An 18,216-nucleotide genomic window follows, 5' to 3' on the forward strand; every position below is an offset into this window, starting at 1 on the left:
TACATAAGTAGCTCTGAGCCTCAGGTCCATTGCTGGTTCTCTCATGTGGCTGTATCTGGCGGTGAACTCAGGGTCAGCCTACATCCTCTGAGATTAAACAATTACTTCCTGTAACACCGGTTCTAGCTGGATCCCTCCTCAACACTCCACTGCTCCCCACAGCTGCCTCTCAATCTTTACTCACCAGTGTAAACCACTATTAATCCAGAAGTTTCTGAGGCCACTGAGCCAGGCCTGCAGGGGCTCATGGTCAAGCCTGGATCAAAGGCAGAAAGACCCATGGGTAGTCAGACAGTAGGCCTAGACTTCCTCTCCTGCTGGTCCACAGAGTTAGGGTGGGCCCTAACATCTTCACTTCCATCGAGCATACAAAGTCCCAATTACTCACTTCCATGGTCAACCATTTTTCCTTGGCAGCCATTTTCTCTACATTCAGTCAGGAGAGGAATACAATAAAGTCACAACATCAGGTTTAGTGGTAAATGTGAAAATTCTCAGGACTTTGTACATATTCCTGTTCAGGGTCAGTTCACATTTAGATGGGATAGAGATGGTCCACACGGGCCTCAGAACATTCTGCTCCTTACCTACCTCTGTGGAAAAGATGGCACTGGGTTAGGCCCATTTCCTCATTTGGTTCTTGTTCTTGAGATCTAGAACAGGAGCAGAGAGACAGGCTTTAAGCTGAGAGGAAATGACTTTGGTCTTGGGGGAAAAAGAAAAGGGGATGAATAAGCATTGTGATGCTAACACTTATAGTGAAGAGAGAAGATAATGTATTAAATCATTGTCCGATTATTTCTCTCAGTAAAATAGAAGACAAAAGTACTAGAAGGAAGGAAGTGGTTTGTAAAAGGTTTAGAGAGAGAAGCAAGTTTGCAATTACACCTGATGAGAACTGCATTATTATTCAAGTTACATTATCTAATTTATCTGTTAGAACACTGAGCCTCCAGAGTTAGAAACCTAGAAATCCGGGTATGGAAGCTGGGACCAGCCACTGCCAAGAGTCTCTGCACTGACCTCTCAGCTGTCCTGTTCTTGCCTGGTTCCATTCTTTGCTACTATAGACCAACTCTAACCCATTTTCACCCCAAGAAGCAAAGCTGTCTCTCCTTCTAGCTGTGGTTTGACAAACCCAGAAGAGGACACTGGATGGCCTGGCTTAAGTCTTATGCCCATCCCTGGACCAGGAGCTGTGCTCAGAAGGATGAGCTACTCTCTTCTGGCTTAGCTTGCATCAAGTGCTCAGGGCTGGGAGGGCATTTCCAATAGTGAAGAAGAGTAAGAAAAGACAAGGGGATGGATAGGGGCATGCTGTGCACAGTAAATGCCAAAGTTCCTCTTTTGGGTTCTTGGCCTCAATTCTAACAGAAGCTTGTGGAGGGGAGGGCTTCTCACATAATACCAAACAATTATCCAACACTAGCAGGGTGTCTAAGAATTCAACTCAATTCTGACACAATCTACCCAGAGAGTGTATCAGATTCCAAAGCTTAAGGGTTCAATCCTACAAGACTGCCCCCACTACCCCTCTTCCCCACACACATACATGGTCCCAAGTCCAGGTTGTTACCTGTGCTCCTGACAGAACAGCTACAGATGAAGTTTTACTGGACCTCCTCCCTGGGTCCCTTTAATTTGCTAGAGCATCTCACACAACTCAGAGAAACATTTTGCTTCCTAGATCACCAGTTTATTACAAAAAGATACAACTCAGGAACAGCCAGGTGGAAGAGATGTACGGGGCAAGGGACGGGACGGGAGAAGGGATGCAGAGCCTCCGTGGTCTTCTCCAGATGGGCCCCTCTCCCTGCATCTCCATGTGTTCACTAGCCCAGAAGCTCTTTGAACCCAGTTCTTTTGGGTTTGTAAAGCTAATATAGGGAAAACTCACTAAAATGGAGTTGGAAGGTTCAGCAGGGGGTGCTTTCATGCCTGACCACTGGTAGTCAACCACAGACCCGACAGGAAGAACAGACTTTGCACTTGGATATTACTTTACTATCCCAGCAGGAAGAAAGAAGGCTTCTTCCTTCCCCAGCAACAGCCCAGCCAATAAGAGACAGTCACCGTTCAGCCAATGAAAAGCCACCATACTTAGAGCCCCCAGTTTACTCCAATGGACTTTCTGTTAATAACTGCCTCCTAACTTCCCACTCTCTTCTGTAAAAGAGCATTCCTCTCCTTTGGCAGACTTGATTATTGTTTTGCCATAAGTTCTTTGTCCCAGATTATGATTCCCTGTTACTCCTGAATAAACCATCTTTTGCTAGTAAAATAACTGGCAGTTTTGTTTCTTTAAGGTTAACAGGTTTTATGGAGACTCCATTACATAGTCATGATTAATTATATCATTGGCCATTGGTGATTGATTCAACCTCCAGCTCCTCTCCTCCCCCCAGATGTCAGGGGATGGAACAAAAACTTCCAACCCTCTAACACAATGGTTGTCTCCACTGGAAACCAGTTTCCCTCCTTAGATACTTTCCCAAAGCCACCTCATTCACATGACAAAAGATGCCTTTATCACTTTGTATCACTTATCCCAAAGGTTTTGGGAGCTGTGAGCCCAAAAATGCAGATTAAAAACAAACCTATATGAAAAAATATGTATTTGGTCATCAGAATGACCAAATACATATTTATTATAAATCAGAATGTCATGGTTTCCTAAGGGAAAAGTAGAATGAATCCTGGTAAAGACCATGTCATTAAGAAAGATTAGTCAGCCATGGAACATAAATGGAATATTGAGCAAACACAACTGATGAGGAAATGAAAACTTTTTTACTTGACTCATTTCTTAAAATTAATTCAGAGGGAAAGTTTTCTCTGCCCCCATGGCAGATCCCAGGACTTCTCACTACTAAATAAGGCACAGTCCAAGGTCACTTTAAGTCACAAAACACAAGCCCAGTGCAATAATTAGACCATATCCAGGCAGAACTCCCTTAGACTCAGTCCAGAGGATCCTGCACTTTGTAGGACAGTGCTATGCTGTCCCCTAGCCAGCCCCTTTCTGCAGGTAGGAGAGTCTATGGGGTAGGTGAACACCCCACCAAGACAGAGTCCACGCCGTCCCCTACTAGACCACCTCTGGGTTCTCAGAACCAGGAATTCCATGCCCAAATGGAGCCCAGCCTGCTCCTAGACCTGCATCGACCACTTCCCAACACATCCTCCTAAGATTGGACACAGAGTAAGCAACCCCGGCCCTGAGAAGTCCTGGTGTTTGCTGTGGAAGTAGGGATGCAATTTAGACCACGGCTCCTCAAAGTAGGTCCATCCACACACAGGCTGTATCAGCATCACCTGGGAGGTGGTTAGACTGAAAATTCTCAGACCACACCAGTACCTACTAAATTAGAATCTGGCTGTCACAAACTTTCCAGGTTGTTCTTATGCACATCAAGATTTGAGAAGCCCCAGGTTATGTGGAGCAAGGACACATAGGCTGGACTGAACATACTGCCCTGCACTGAGGAAAAATATTTGGCTTCAGCACTGAGGCACCAAAAGTGTCCAAATCCTCCTTCAAAAACTCCTCCTTTCTTGACACTATGATCTCCTTCCTATCCATAATCTCCTTAACAGGGCCAACTGCCATGGAACCATATCTAATATATTACCTTTGTAAATCTGCATTTAGCTGTCTGGCTTCAGAATTTCCTATCTATTACATTTTGATGTCTCGGTGGCAATTTCAGCTTTAACATCCTACTCCAGAAACATAAGAGAGCTGTCGAAAACAAACAGTGGCTATGCCTTTGCAGGGCTTATTGAAGCCAGAGGATCCCCTTACTTGCCAATATTATGGTCTGGTCTCCTGAAAGCCATCCGACATTGTCTTGTTGGAATGGAAGTGCCATCCATCTTTGTTGGAAAGGTGGTTTGTCAGTTTGTAGAGCTTGAGGCCATTAAAACTTCCAACTAAATATCTAGCTTCCTCTGTTCATTAACTAGGGTTTCAATCATCTCATGCCAACCCCTCCCCCACCCAGAGGTTACAAGCAGAAATGTTTGGTCATATCTAGGTAACGCCCAGCTAATCTGACAGTTACATTTCCCAGTGTAAATGAATAAAAATGGTACTCTGACTTAAATTTTAAATTGTTTTCTGAGAAGTCACAGTCAGTAAACCTCTTCTTGAAAATAAAAACACATTAACAGCTCTCTTAATGATAATAATTTATCACTAATCATCAGCGAGGAAAAGAAAGAAAAGAATGAGGACAAGGAGGAGGGTGGAAAAGAAAGTTCCACATAGGGGCACCTGGGTGGCACAGGGTTAAAGCCTCTGCCTTCGGCTCTGGTCATGATCCCAGGGTCCTGGGATTGAGCCCCCGCGTTGGGCTCTCTGCTCAGCGGGGAGCCTGCTTCCTCCTCTCTCTCTGCTTGCCTCTCTGCCTACCTGTGATCTCTGTCAAATAAATAAATAAAATCTAAAATAAATAAATTAATTATTTTTTAAAAAAAGAAAGTTCCACATATTCATTTTCGTCTAATTAACATTATCTTAAAAATCTTTTCACATAAATTTGTCCACATTTCAGATTACTTACATTTAATAATGCCCAGAAAGGGTATTATTTTATGTTTGTAGAAGAGCAATTTATTATTAGTTAAATGACAAAAATATTGTTTCTTATCATATTGTCATTGAAGTACCTGGAAATCCTTCCATTCTCCTCTAAATCACCCAAACTTTCTTGAAGGAGGAGAAAGAAAATAATAAATTTATCTCCTTCATCCCACTCCACATCTAAGTCACTATGTTTTCTAAGAGTGGCTGGAATGGGGAGTATTTCAGGCACAGGACATGTGTTGACAACTTCCCTCCAACCCCCAAGGTTCACTGCCCACCTTCCATTCATCTAGACATGGAATCTTTACATAGCCTTCACTGGGTTCTGGACTTCTGAGTTGCAAATACTTAAATGATTAATTTTTACAAAAAAAAAATGTTCAAGTCAAACTGTAATCCACTCCATGTATCAGTGTACTTGTCCAATGTGTGAGAACATCAGCTTCTGTGCTGGCGCCCAGGTTCCTGGTTGCAAGTGTGCCAGTTACAGGATAGCCACAAGATGGCAGAACTGGGAATAACAGGTATTGCAAGCCGACTGAGCCAAGTCAAATGTCATCACTTGTTTCTCAACAAGGTCACAATATCTATTTCATGTTCAAATGTACTAGAATGGTCTTTTGACTAAGATCTCAAAGCTCTGTTGTTTGAACTCTGAAAGATATTAATGAAGATACAAACATAGACACTAAACGGATGGACTAGAGATATGGTATGATTGATGATGGTGGTGATGGTGATAGATAGATGATACGTAGATACATACATACATACATACATACATACATACATAGACAGATGATAGACAGCCAGATTGATTCAATGTCTAGACATAAGAGGCTTTTTAATTATGCTACCCTTTTCCTTTATTGCATTTTATTTTATGTGAACTATCCTTTTCAGCTAGTCACCAAATGATCTTCAGGTGAGAAAGAGGCTGTTATAACAACAGATAGAGAATGAAGGAGACAATGTTCAACTCTAGCCTACCGAAATAAGATGTTTAGGTCCCAAAAAGAAAATAGTTTCGAAAAACTATGGTTCTCTAAACTTCAGATGTTTCCCCTTTGTATATTAAGAGTTTGGTTTGGTTCCTATCAGAACACAGTTGTATTATAAACCACAGCTAAGAAAGACATAACATATAATTTAAGGGAACCACCGCAGACAGAAAGGGAAGAGAGAAAGTCTTTTGCTAGAGGGTGGCTGCAAAGGGTAAAGGTCCAGGGAGAAGCATGTGAAACAGAAAAGAGAAGGGGGCAAATGCTGCCTGAAAGCACTAGTGAGCCCCCACTTCACCTCCTTAGACCTAAGGCCAAGAGGAAAGGTGGGGGCAAAAATGAACGCCCAGATGAGTTGAGGGGAAAGCCAAAAGCAACTTGCACCCCATTTAGCCATTGCTGCCTTATTCTGGTTCCCATGGATCAGAGATGTTCCCACATGTTACCCCAGGGTAGATATAGTGAGACAGGCAGTAAGGAAATGCAAGATATAGCCTCCTATTTTAAAACTCAACCTTGGTAACACCACTACCACCCCATTCTTCATGCCCTCTCAAGCTCAGAGTTCCCATAATGCACCCCTTCAGTACACACAAACCCACCCTGTGACCCCCTCACCCTGGCCCTCAGTATTTAAGCACACAGATATGGAAGGAAGCATTTTGTGACCTCCTCATCCCCAGAGTACCCCCCCCACAACATCAGAGACAGCCTCATGCCCCTCCCCATCCTACACAGGAAGTTCTCAGTGGGACAAACCCTGTGAGTCAGTTCACAGCCTTGTCACATTCTCCGCTAGAAGGACCCATCTCATCCAGTTCAGTAAATATAGGTTCCCTGTCCCTACCAAGCCCATTCTTTGTCCTTGAGACTTAGGTAAATTAAAAGGGAGAAAAAACAATTGAACACATGTACATCTCCCCTAAATATTCTAGTAGCTACTTCTTAATTTCCCAAGCATCACACACTTGTCATCTGTTTCTCCCACTCCTAAGTCCCATAGCTGTATGTAAGCCCTGTCTTCTCCTATGTCTGTCATCTTATCATTGTAATGAAAATAGCTGATTATAAATCCGAGAAACGGGATTTGATCTCAGGTGCCACAGTTAGGATGAGGATCTGGTCACTCAGAGTCGATGCTATCCTCCATCTGGAGCCCAGATTTACCATTCCCTCCCCAGTTTGAGTCTCTACAACCTCACCAGAAACCCTTCACCTGGGCTCCTAGAACACAGGGTTTGCTGGAGTCCAACCATCCCTTCCCACAAGAAGACAAAGGCATGCATTTAGTGTAACCAGTTTCATAGGGTCTCACTTTCCTCAGCACTGAAATCTCAGAGGGAAGGCACTGTTCTGGGCTCCAGACCCTGTTCAAAGGAATGATGGTCTGGAAAGGAGGAGCTCAACTCAGGGCTGGCGTGCGGTCTCCACGTACTGCCCTGTACTACAGACCTAGGGTACAGGGTCAACGTAAGCCTTCTTGCCCTCCAATAAAGATAAGATCTTCTTTGACACATGAGGAAATATCAGTGTACAATCTCTTCAAAGATGAAAGGGAGGAAAATTTGAGAGGCTATTCTATTAATATATTTCATACAATACCATTAAATGGTATGAGCAAGGGGTCAAACAACACAATGAACACAGTCGATTCCAAATTCCAGAAACTAATGCAGCCCCATTGCCACAGCAGTGATGAGACAGCCAGTTTCAAAAATATACAGGTGCTGCAGGTTTCTCTGTGTACCCCGAGATACAGAAGACAAACCTCAACATCGACAGCTGAAGACCATGAAGCCTCTTACTCTAGCCTTAATCAGATAGGGCTAAGGTGACAGGATGTTACATATTTATCGTTTGACACATTTCCTATTAAAACCACATACAACTGTAACAGTAAGAAAATGTTGTTATAAAAATATTAATTCAGCATCTTTTATATTGAATACAAAATATAGAAGTAAAGAGCAGAAAGAATTTTGGGTTTTGACTTAGGATACCTGTTTGATTGGCCTTATGGATTGTAAAACAATGTGGTATGTTACAACAGTACTGCGACACCATGTTATGATTTCCAATTGGTCTGTGAGAAAGGGGCGTAAGAGGTTAAGTAATCTCTTCTCTGGAAATCTAATAATTAAACATTCTTGCATGAGGGATAGTTGTCAAGAGCTACCAGAAACAAAGTGACCAAGATACAAAATATTCCCACTATGATATAAAATATTCCTTACAAAAAAAATAAAATAAGTCCTTCTGAATTAAAAAAGATCTTTACAACATTAAGAAGAAATTATTAATTGAGTTGTTTGACCCAAGCATTAGAGATCCAACTCACTCATCTGTATTCCTTTTGTGGATGGTTTCAGGGTTAGGTAAGGCTCCTTTAGCAAAGCCCATTTCAAGGGACCAGAGGCGTAAGTGGGCTCTGATGCAGCCCAGGCTTATGCAGCCTGTTGCAGCATGGTTAGCACCATCTAGCAAAGAGCTCAGCTCTCAATTGGTCTCATTCATTTCTCCACAAATCCAGTGAATGATGCCCAGAAACCAGACCAGATCAAACCTATTAAATTGAAGACAAGCAGACACTAAGTGGAGAGCAAGGACTCATTCTCCACTGCCATTAAAATAAGTCCCCCTGGCTTTGGAAGGAAAACCAGGGAAATTCTTCCTGAAAAAAAGAAAACCAACTCCAACTGAGAGTCTCCATCTGGAATTGACCAAGTGTTTATTGCACTGAACCTGAGCAAAGTTAAAGAACACGTTTTCAGTGGGAGAGCATGAGTTAACTTTTAATTGAAAATTGGAAGTTGGAATTTTTTTTAAACACTTTTTTATTTCTTTTCAGCGTAACAGTATTCATTGTTTTTGCACCACACCCAGTGCTCCATGCAATCTGTGCCCTCTCCAATACCCACCACCTGGTTCCCCCAACCTCCCACCCCACCCGCCCCTTCAAAACCCTTAGATTGTTTTTCAGAGTCCATAGTCTCTCATGGTTCACCTCCCCTTCCAATTTCCCTCAACTCCCTATCCTCTCCATCTCCCCTTGTCCTCCATGCTATTTGTTATGCTCCACAAATAAGTGAAACCATATGATAATTGAGTCTCTCTGCTTGACTTATTTCACTCAGCATAATCTCTTCCAGGCCCGTCCATGTTGCTACAAAAGTTGGGTATGCCTCCATCAGAAAGGATGAATACCCAACTTTTGTAGCAACATGGACGGGACTGGAAGTTGGAAATTTTTAATTCATACAAAAACCCTTGTCAGTGAGCAAGATGAAATCTGTTACAAAAATAGAAAACACTACATTTGTGCATATTTGAGCTCTAGAGGACATTCTCAGGTCCACTAAAGATAGATAATTCCCAAACCTTCCCAATATTTTTTTTCATTTTATGTTTTTTCATCATGATAACTGTACTCTTTAATCCCCATCCCCTATTTCTCCCATTTCCCTACACACACCTCCCCTCTGGTAACCAGCCTATGTTCTCAATAGTTAAGAGTCTGTTTCTTGGTTTGTCTCTCCTTCTCTCTTTCTCTCTCTCTTTTTCTTTTCCTTTTGTGCACTTATTTTGTTCCTGAAATTCCACATATGAGTGAGATCCTATGGTATTCACCTGATGTTCTCTGACATATTTCATGTAGCAATATACTCTCTACTTCTATCCATATTGTTGCAAATGGCAAGGTTACATTATTTTTATGGCTAAGTAATATTCCATTATGTAGATACACCACACCTTCTTTATCCATTCATCAACCCATGGACACTTCAGCTCCATAATTTGGCTATCCTAAATAATGCTGTTATCAACATAAGGGTGCACTTATCCCTTTGCAGTAGGATTTTTGTATTTTGGGGATAAATACCCAGTATTGTCATTCCTGGATTATAGGCTAGTTCTCATTTCAAATTTTTGAGGAAACTCCATACTGTTTTCCAGAGTGGCTGCACCAGCTTGTATTCCCACTATAGCCTAGGAGGGTTCCCCTTTCTCCACATCCTTGCCAACACCTTTCATTTCCTGACTGTTTAATTTTAGCCATTCTGACTGGTGTGAGGTGGTATCTCACTGTGGTTTTGATATGTATTTCCCTGATGCCAAGTGATGTTGAAAACTTCTTCATGTATCTGTTGGCCGTTTGGATGTCTTCTTTGCACAAATATCTGTTCATGTCTTCTGCCCACTTCTTGATTGGATTCTTTATTCTTTCGGTGTTGAGTTTGGTAAGTTCTTTATAGATTTTGGATACAAGCCCTTTATCTGCTATGTCATTTGCAAATATCTTCTCCCATTCTGTCGCCTGTCTTTTGGTTTTATTGAATGTTTCCTTTGCTCTGCAAAAAGCTTTTTAACTTGATGAAGTCCCAGTAGTTCATTTTCGCTCTTGCTTCCCTTGCCTTTGGTGATGTTTCCAAGAGGAAGTTGCTGTGGCTGAGGTCGAAGAGGTTGCTGCTTGGGTTCCCCTCAAGGATTTTGATGGGTTCCTTTCTCACATTGAGGTCTTTCATCCATTTTCGGTCTATTTTTGTGTGTGGTGTAAGGAAATGGTCCATTTTCATTCTTCTGTATGTGGCTGTCCAATTTTCCCAACACCACTTGTTGAGGAGACTGTCTTTTTTCCAGTAGACATTCTTTCCTGTTTTGTCAAAGATCAGTTGACCATAGAGCTAAGGGTCCACTTCTCAGTTCTCTGTTCTATTCCATTGATCAGTCTGTTTTGTGCCAGTACATACTGTCTTGATGATTACAGCTTTGCAATAGAGCTTGAAGTCTGGAATTGTGAGGCTGCCAACTTTGGTTTTCTTTTTCAATATTCCTCTGGCTATTTGGGGGCTTTTCTGGTTCCATATAATTTTTAGGATTATTTATTCCATTTCTTTGAAAAAAAAGTTGATGGTATTTTGATAGGGATTGCATTAAATGTGTAGATTGCTCTAGGTAGCATAAACATTTTCACAATATTTGTTCTTCCAATCCATAAGTATGGAACATTCTTCCATTTTGTTGTGTCTTCCTCAATTTCTTTCATGAGAACTTTATAGTTTTCTGAGTACAGATTCTTTGCCTCTTTAGTTAGATTTATTCCTGGGTATCTTATGGTTTTGGGTGCAATTGTAAATGGGATCGACTCCTTAATTTCTCTTTTTTCTGTCTTGCTGTTGGTGTATAGAAATGCAACTGACTTCTGTGCATTGATTTTATACCCTGACACTTTGCTGAATTCCTATATAAATAAGTTCTAGCAGTTTTGGAGTGGTGTCTTTTGGGTTTTCCACTTAAAGTATCATGTCGTCTGCAAAGAGTGAGTCTTTGACTTCTTCTTTGCTGATTCAGATGCCTTTTCTTTCCATTGTCTGATTGCCGAGGCTAGGACTTCTCATACTATGTTGAAAACAGTGGTGATAGTGGACAGCCCTGTCGTGGTCCTGACCTTAGAGGAGAAGCTCTCAGTTTTTCCCCAGTGAGAATGATATTCGCTGCAGGTTTTTCATAGATGGTTTTTATGATATTGGGGTACACACTCTTTATTCCTACCCTGTGAAGAGTTTTGATCAAGAAAGGATGCTGTACTTCGTCAAATACTTTTCAGTGTCTATTGAGAGTATCATATGGTTCTTGTTCTTTCTTTTATTAATGTACTGTATCACATCAATTTGCATACTTTGAACCAATCTTGCAGCCCAGGAATAAATCCCACTTGGTGTGGTGAATAATCCTTTTAATGTACAGTTGGATCCTATTGGCTAGTATTTTGGTGAGAACTTTTGCATCCATATTCATCTGGGATACTGGTCTGTAATTTTCCTTTTTGATGGGTTCTTTGTCTGGTTTGGGTATCAAGGTGTTGCTGGCCTCATAAAATGAGTTTGGAAGTTTCCTTCCATTTTGTTTTTTGGAACAGTTTCAGGAGAATATGTATTAATTCTTCTTTAAGTGTTTGGTACAATTTCCCTGGAAAGCTGTCTGGCCCTGGGCTCTTGTTTGTTGGGAGATTTTTTATTACTGCTTCAATCTCCTTACTTGTTATGGGTCTGTTCAGGTTTTCTGTTTCTTACTGGTTCAGTTGATAGTTTATACGTCTCAAGAAATGCAACCATTTCTTCCAAATTTGCTGGCATATAGTTGCTCATAATATGTTTCTATAACTGTTCTTATTTCTTTGTTGTTGGTTATGATCTCTCCTCTTTCATTCATGATTTTATTCATTTGGGTCCTTTCTCTTTACTTTTTGATAAGTATGTCCAGGGATTTATCAATCTTATTAATCCTTTCCAAGAACCAGCTCCTTGATATGTTCTACTGCCCTTTTGGTTTCTACTTCATTGATTTTTGCTCTGATTTTTATTGTTTCTCTTCTTCTTCTATGTTATGCTTCTTTGTTGTTCTTTCTCCAGCTCCTTTAGGTGTAGGGTTAGGATGTATACTTGAGACCTTTCTTGTTTCTTGAGAAAGGCTTGTATTGCTATATACTTTCCTCTCAGGACTGCCTTTGCTGCATCCCAAAGATTTTGGACAGTTGTGTTTTCATTTTCATTTGTTTCCACGAATTTTTTAAATTCTTCCTTAATTTTCTGGTTGGCTGATTCATTCTTTAGTAGGATGCTCTTTAGCATCCATGTATTTGAGTTCTTTCCAACTTTCCTCTAGTGGTTGAGTTCTAGTTTCAAAGCATTGTGGTCTGAAAATAGGCAGGGAATGATCCTAATATTTTGGTACTGGTTGAGACCTGATTTGTGACCCAGGATGTGATCTATTCTGGAGAATGTGCCATGTGCACTAGAGAAGAATGTGTATTCTTGTTGCTTTGGGGAGGAATGTTCTGAATATATCTGTGATGTCCATCTGGTCCAGTGTGTCATTTAAAGCGCTTATTTCCTTGTTGATCTTTAACTTAGATGATTGGTCTATTTCAGTGAGGGAGGTGTAAAAGTCCTCTACTCTTATTGTATGACTGTCAATGTATTTCTTTGATTTTGTTATTAATTCATTTATATAATTGTCTCCTCCCGTGTTAGGGGCATAAATATTTAAAATTGTTAGATCTTCTTGTCATACAGACCTTTTAAGCATGATAAAGTGTCCTTCCTCATCTCTTATTATAGTCTTTGGCTTAAAATCTAATTTGCATAATATAAGGATTGCCACACCAGCTTTCTTTTGATGTCTATTAGCATGGTAAATTGTTTTCTGCCCCTTCACTTTTAATCTGGAGGGGTCTTTGGGCCTAAAATGAGTTTCTTGCAGTCAGCATGTCTATAGGTCTTGTTTTTTTAATCAATTCTGATACCCGTGTCTCTTGACTAGGGCACTCAGCCCAAATATTCAGGATAACTATTGAAAGATATGAATTGAGTGCCGTTGTATTGCCTGTAAGGTAACCGTTACTGTATATTGTCTCTGTACCTCTCTGGTCTGTTACTTTTAGGCTCTCTCTTTGCTTAGAGGACCCCTTTCAATATTTCCTGTAGGGCTGGTTTGGTGTTTACAAATTCTTTTAGTTTTTGTTTGTCCTGGAAGCTTTTTTCTCTCCTTCTATTTTCAATGATACCTAGCTGGATATAGTATTCTCAGCTGCAGTTTTTCTCATTTAGTGCTCAGAATATATTGTGCCAGTCCTTTCTGGTCTGCCAAGTCTCTGTGGATAAGTCTGCTGCCAATCTAATATTTCTACCATTGTATATTACAGACCTCTCGTCCTGAGCTGCTTTCAGGATTTTCTCTTTGTCACTAAGACCTGTAAGTTTTACTATTAGGTGACAGGGTGTGGACCTATTTTTATTGATTTTGAGGGGGGTTCTCTGTGCATCCTAGATTTTGATGCTTGTTCCCTTTGCCATATTGGGGAAATTCTCTACTATAATTTGCTCCAATATACCTTCTGCCCCTCTCTCTTTCTTCTTCTTCTGGGATCCCAATTACTCTAATATTGTTTCATCTTATGGTATCACTTATCTTTCAAATTCTCCCCTCATGGTCCAGTAGTTGCTTGTTTCTTTTTTGCTCAGCTTCTTTATTCTCTGTCTTTTGGTCTTCTACATCACTAATTCTCTCTTCTTGCCTCACTTATCCTCGCAGTAAGAGACTCCATTTTTTATTGCACCTCATTAATAGCTTTTTAAATTTCAACTTGGTTAGATTTTGGTTCTTTTATTCTCCAGAAAGGGATTTTATTTCTCCAGGAAGGGATTCTATGATTTCTTCAAGCCCAGCTAGCATCTTTATACTCATAATTCTGAACTCCAGTTTCTTCCATCTTATTAATGTCTGTATTGATTACGTCCCTAGCAGTTGATACTATCTCTTGTTCTTTTTTGAGGTGAGTTTTTCTGCCTTGTCATATTGTCCAGAGAAGAATAGATGAATGAGAGAACAGAACGCTAAAAGGGTGACAATGACCCCATAAAAATATACACTAACCAAATCAGAGGAGGCCTGAAACTGGGTTGGGGGGGGAGGAGAAGAAGAAAGAAAAAAAAAAGTATGATTAGGCTGGTTACTAAAACAGAGCCACATATTTTATTTGAGTGTATTTTGGTCTGTTAGGAGAAACTGCCTCCCAAAATTTTAAAGAAAGAAAACACACACACACACACACACACACACACACACACACACACAAACACACACACACAAATAAGGGTAAACACGATGAAGGGATGAAGTAGGACTGTAAAAATGAAAATTTAAAAAGATTTTTAAAAAGGAATTGATAAGGGTGCCTGGGTGGCTCTGTGGGTTAAGCCTCTACCTTTGGCTCAGGTCATATCTCAGGGTCCTGGGATCGAGTCCCGCATCAGGCTCTCTGCTTGGCAGGGAGCCTGCTTCCTCCTCTCTCTCTGCCTGCCTCTCTGCCTGCTTGTGATCTCTTTCTGTCAAATAAATAAATAAAATATTTTTTAGAAAAAGATTAAAAGGAATTGATAAGAAGTTGGTTGAAAAAAGAAAAAAAAGGGAGAGAATGTGTTCAGGCTGGAGACTAAAATAAAGCCATATGCTAGACTTAATGTACATTTCAGTCTATTAGAAGAAACTGTATCTCAAAATTTTAAAGAAAAAAAAACTTACATGTATACAAAAAATAAAGTAAAATACAATAAAGGGTTAGAATATGACTATAAAAATGAAAATTAAAAAAGATTTTTAAAAAGGTATTGATAACTGTACACAAAGATAAACTCAAAATGGATAAAAGACCTCAATGTGAGACAGGAATCCATCAGAATCCTAGAGGAGAACATAGGCAGTAACCTCTTCAATATCAGCCACAGCAACTTCTTTCAAGATATGTCTCCAAAGGCAAAGGAAACAAAAGCGAAAATGAACTTTTGGGACTTCATCAAAATCAAAAGCTTCTGCACAGCAAAGGAAACAGTCAAGAAAACAAAGAGGCAACCCACGGAATGGGAGAAGATATCTGCAAATGACAGTACAGACAAAAGGTTGATATCCAGGATCTATAAAGAACTCCTCAAACTCAACACACACAAAACAGACAATCACATCAAAAAATGGGCAGAAGATATGAACAGACACTTCTCCAACGAAGACATACAAAGGGCTACCAGACACATGAAAAAATGTTCATCATCACTAGCCATCAGGGAGATTCAAATTAAAACCATATTGAGATATCACCTTATACCAGTTAGAATGGCCAAAATTAGCAAGACAGGAAACAACATGTGTTGGAGGGGATGTGGAGAAAGGGGAACCCTTTTCCACTGTTGGTGGGAATGCAAGTTGGTGCAGCCACTTTGGAGAACAGTGTGGAGATTCCTCAAGAAATTAAAAATAGAGCTTCCCTATGACCCTGCAATTGCACTACTGGGTATTTACCCCAAAGATACAGATGTAGTGAAAAGAAGGGCCATCTGTACCCCAAAGTTTATAGCAACAATGGCCACGGTCGCCAAACTGTGGAAAGAACCAAGATGCCCTTCAACGGATGAATGGATAAGGAAGATGTGGTTCATATACACTATGGAGTATTATGCCTCCATCAGAAAGGATGAATACCCAACTTTTGTAGCAACATGGATGGGACTGGAAGAGATTATGCTGAGTGAAATAAGTCAAGCAGGGAGAGTTAATTATCATATGGTTTCACTTATTTGTGGAGCATAACAAATAGCATGGAGGACATGGGGAGTTAGGAAAAGGGAGTTGGGGGAAATTGGAAGGGGAGGTGAACAATGAGAGATATGGACTCTGAAAAACAATCTGAAGGGTTTGAAGAGGTGGGGGGATGGGAGGTTGGGGAACCAGGTGGTGGGTATTAGAGAGGGCACAGATTGCATGGAGCACTGGGTGTGGTGCAAAAACAATGAATACTGTTACGCTGAAAATAAATTTTAAAAAAAAAGGGAAATCACTGCTGTGTCTAATTAATCTGTACAAATGTGTTTACTGTCTCCAAATTGGAAACTTCTTGACAGCAGGGACCGTGTCTTATTCTTCAATGTCTCTTTAAGACCAAGTAAACTGCATAGTAAAAGCTTAATAAATATTGGGTAAAGAAATGGAGGGGTGCCTGCATACTCAGTCAGTTAAGTGTCTGCCTTTGGCTCAGGTCATGATCCCAGGCTCCAGAGATCAAGCCCCACATCCGGTTCCCTGCTCAGAAGGAAGTCTGCTTCTCCCTCTCCCTTTGCTACTCACCCTGCTTATGCTCTCTCTCAAATAAATAAATAATAAAATCTTAAAAAAAAAAAGAAAGAAAGAAAAGAATTGGATACATGAACAAAGATGAAAAACCCTGCAGTTCATAACTATTGGGTTTCATGGAAGCTAGGAAACAGGGAAGACACAAATCTGACTAATCACATTCAGCACAGACTAAATTGGAGGTGAGACGTCAAAGATCCCACCAATTAGAGGAATCAGATAAAAATGTCTTCAACACCCACTCTGGGGAAATTCATCTGTGTTCAATTTCTATACAAAGTTATACCTCACAAGCTTCTCCAAGAAAAAAACTGACAGCAGTGCTATCAAAAGTTTGAAGGGTATGGCATAGACAGGAAATAACCATCCAATATTCCCTGTTCTAGGCACTAATGACTAGTTCTGGACAATGAAATGCAGGTAGGTATCACATGTGTCCCTTCCCAGTGGAGGTAGTGAGAAGCCCAGGTATACCTCTCTAGTCTCTCAATTTCTTGCCCTGGAATCTGCATGTTCCAGGAGGGACATTAAGAAAATGGCAGAGCCTTCAGTCAGCCTGGGTCCCTGAGTTCCTAAGAAGCACAGAGCCCTCCACTGACCGCAGAAGATTTTAGCATGGTGATAAATAAGTCTGTGTATGTGTGTGTGTGTGTGTGCGTGAACTACTGAGACTTTTGTGTTAATTTGTTCCAGCAGCATAATGTAGTCTATTCTGATTGATGTGAAGGAGAAAGAAGACTTGGAAAGAAGATGGAGTCTGCCATGTGAAGAAGGTGCTTCTTCATAGTTTTCTGCATCCAGGTTTCTTCTTCTGTATTCATTCCAAGCTGCTCTCTCAGATCTCAGTGTGCTTCCTCTGTTGGACTCTGCTGGTTCCCAGACTTACTGACTTGGTTTCTTGGTTTCTGACTTAGTGACAAGTAGATGGAAAACCCCCTTTTAAGAGTAACTGGGCTTGGCTGCACCTCCTTTCTCCTTTTACCCCAGTCTGTGCTAATAGCCACACCCCCATTTCTCTGCTTTCATCTCTCAACATCTTGATCTTTATCCTTAACCATCTCTCCTTTCTGCCAGGTTACTCAATTTATGACCTTTGACTTTATTTTTATCCTTCCACATTCCCATATTAATGAAAAGACATTGTGTGCTTTAAACGTCTTCCATTGCTTCTTGGTTTCCTGAGCAAACCTGATTCCTGGATTTAGGGCACCATGCTCAGGCTTTAATTACTTTCATGGCCTTCGGGTAAGAAAGAACTTCCCCAAATTGATTTTTTTTTCCTCATTCCTAAAAATGGCACACTCAAACCATATGCCCTTGTGAACACAGGGTTGGGGCCCCTCCCAGGGCCTTGGAAGGGCCCATACAGTACAAGGCCAGGAAGTTAGGCTTTATTAGCTTCATGATTAATCCTCCTCTGCTCAGAGCTTAGGTAATTAGCCAGTCCAGAGCAATTTGATTTCTTGTGGGCAGTGATTCTTAAGCCACTTAAACCCAAGGTTACTGCTAGGATAGTTTGCTCTCCAACCAGAAGGCATTTCAAAATCAAATAAAAGAAGAGCAGAATCTGGGCATCTGAACCATCTATGGTTGGCACTCAGACCTCAAAGCTGGGTGCTCCCACAGGGGTGCTGCGTTGCACATGGAGTTTTGATGCAGCTTAAAGTCCTGCCTGCGGACCTGCTTGAAAACACTGAAAATACAGCAAAATTTCTTCCTCCTTTCAACATCTAAAAAGTCTGTAAACAGGCTCTCTTTTCTTTATCTTTGAATCCTTCCCCACCTGGGGATGTTAACTAAGGCCCCTGCAGGCTGCAGACATCTGCTGAGGTCCCGTAGGGCCAAAGATTGGAGTAAAGCCTATATTCCCTATTTTACCTCCATGTACTGCTACCAGAGTGCCTGAAATTTTTAACTCATTTTTTTATGCACCACTTAATCTCCTAA

Source organism: Lontra canadensis, unplaced genomic scaffold (assembly GCF_010015895.1).
Source record: "Lontra canadensis isolate GAN:19392208 unplaced genomic scaffold, GSC_riverotter_1.0 scaffold53, whole genome shotgun sequence".
In the NCBI taxonomy this organism is placed as follows: Eukaryota; Metazoa; Chordata; class Mammalia; order Carnivora; family Mustelidae; genus Lontra; species Lontra canadensis.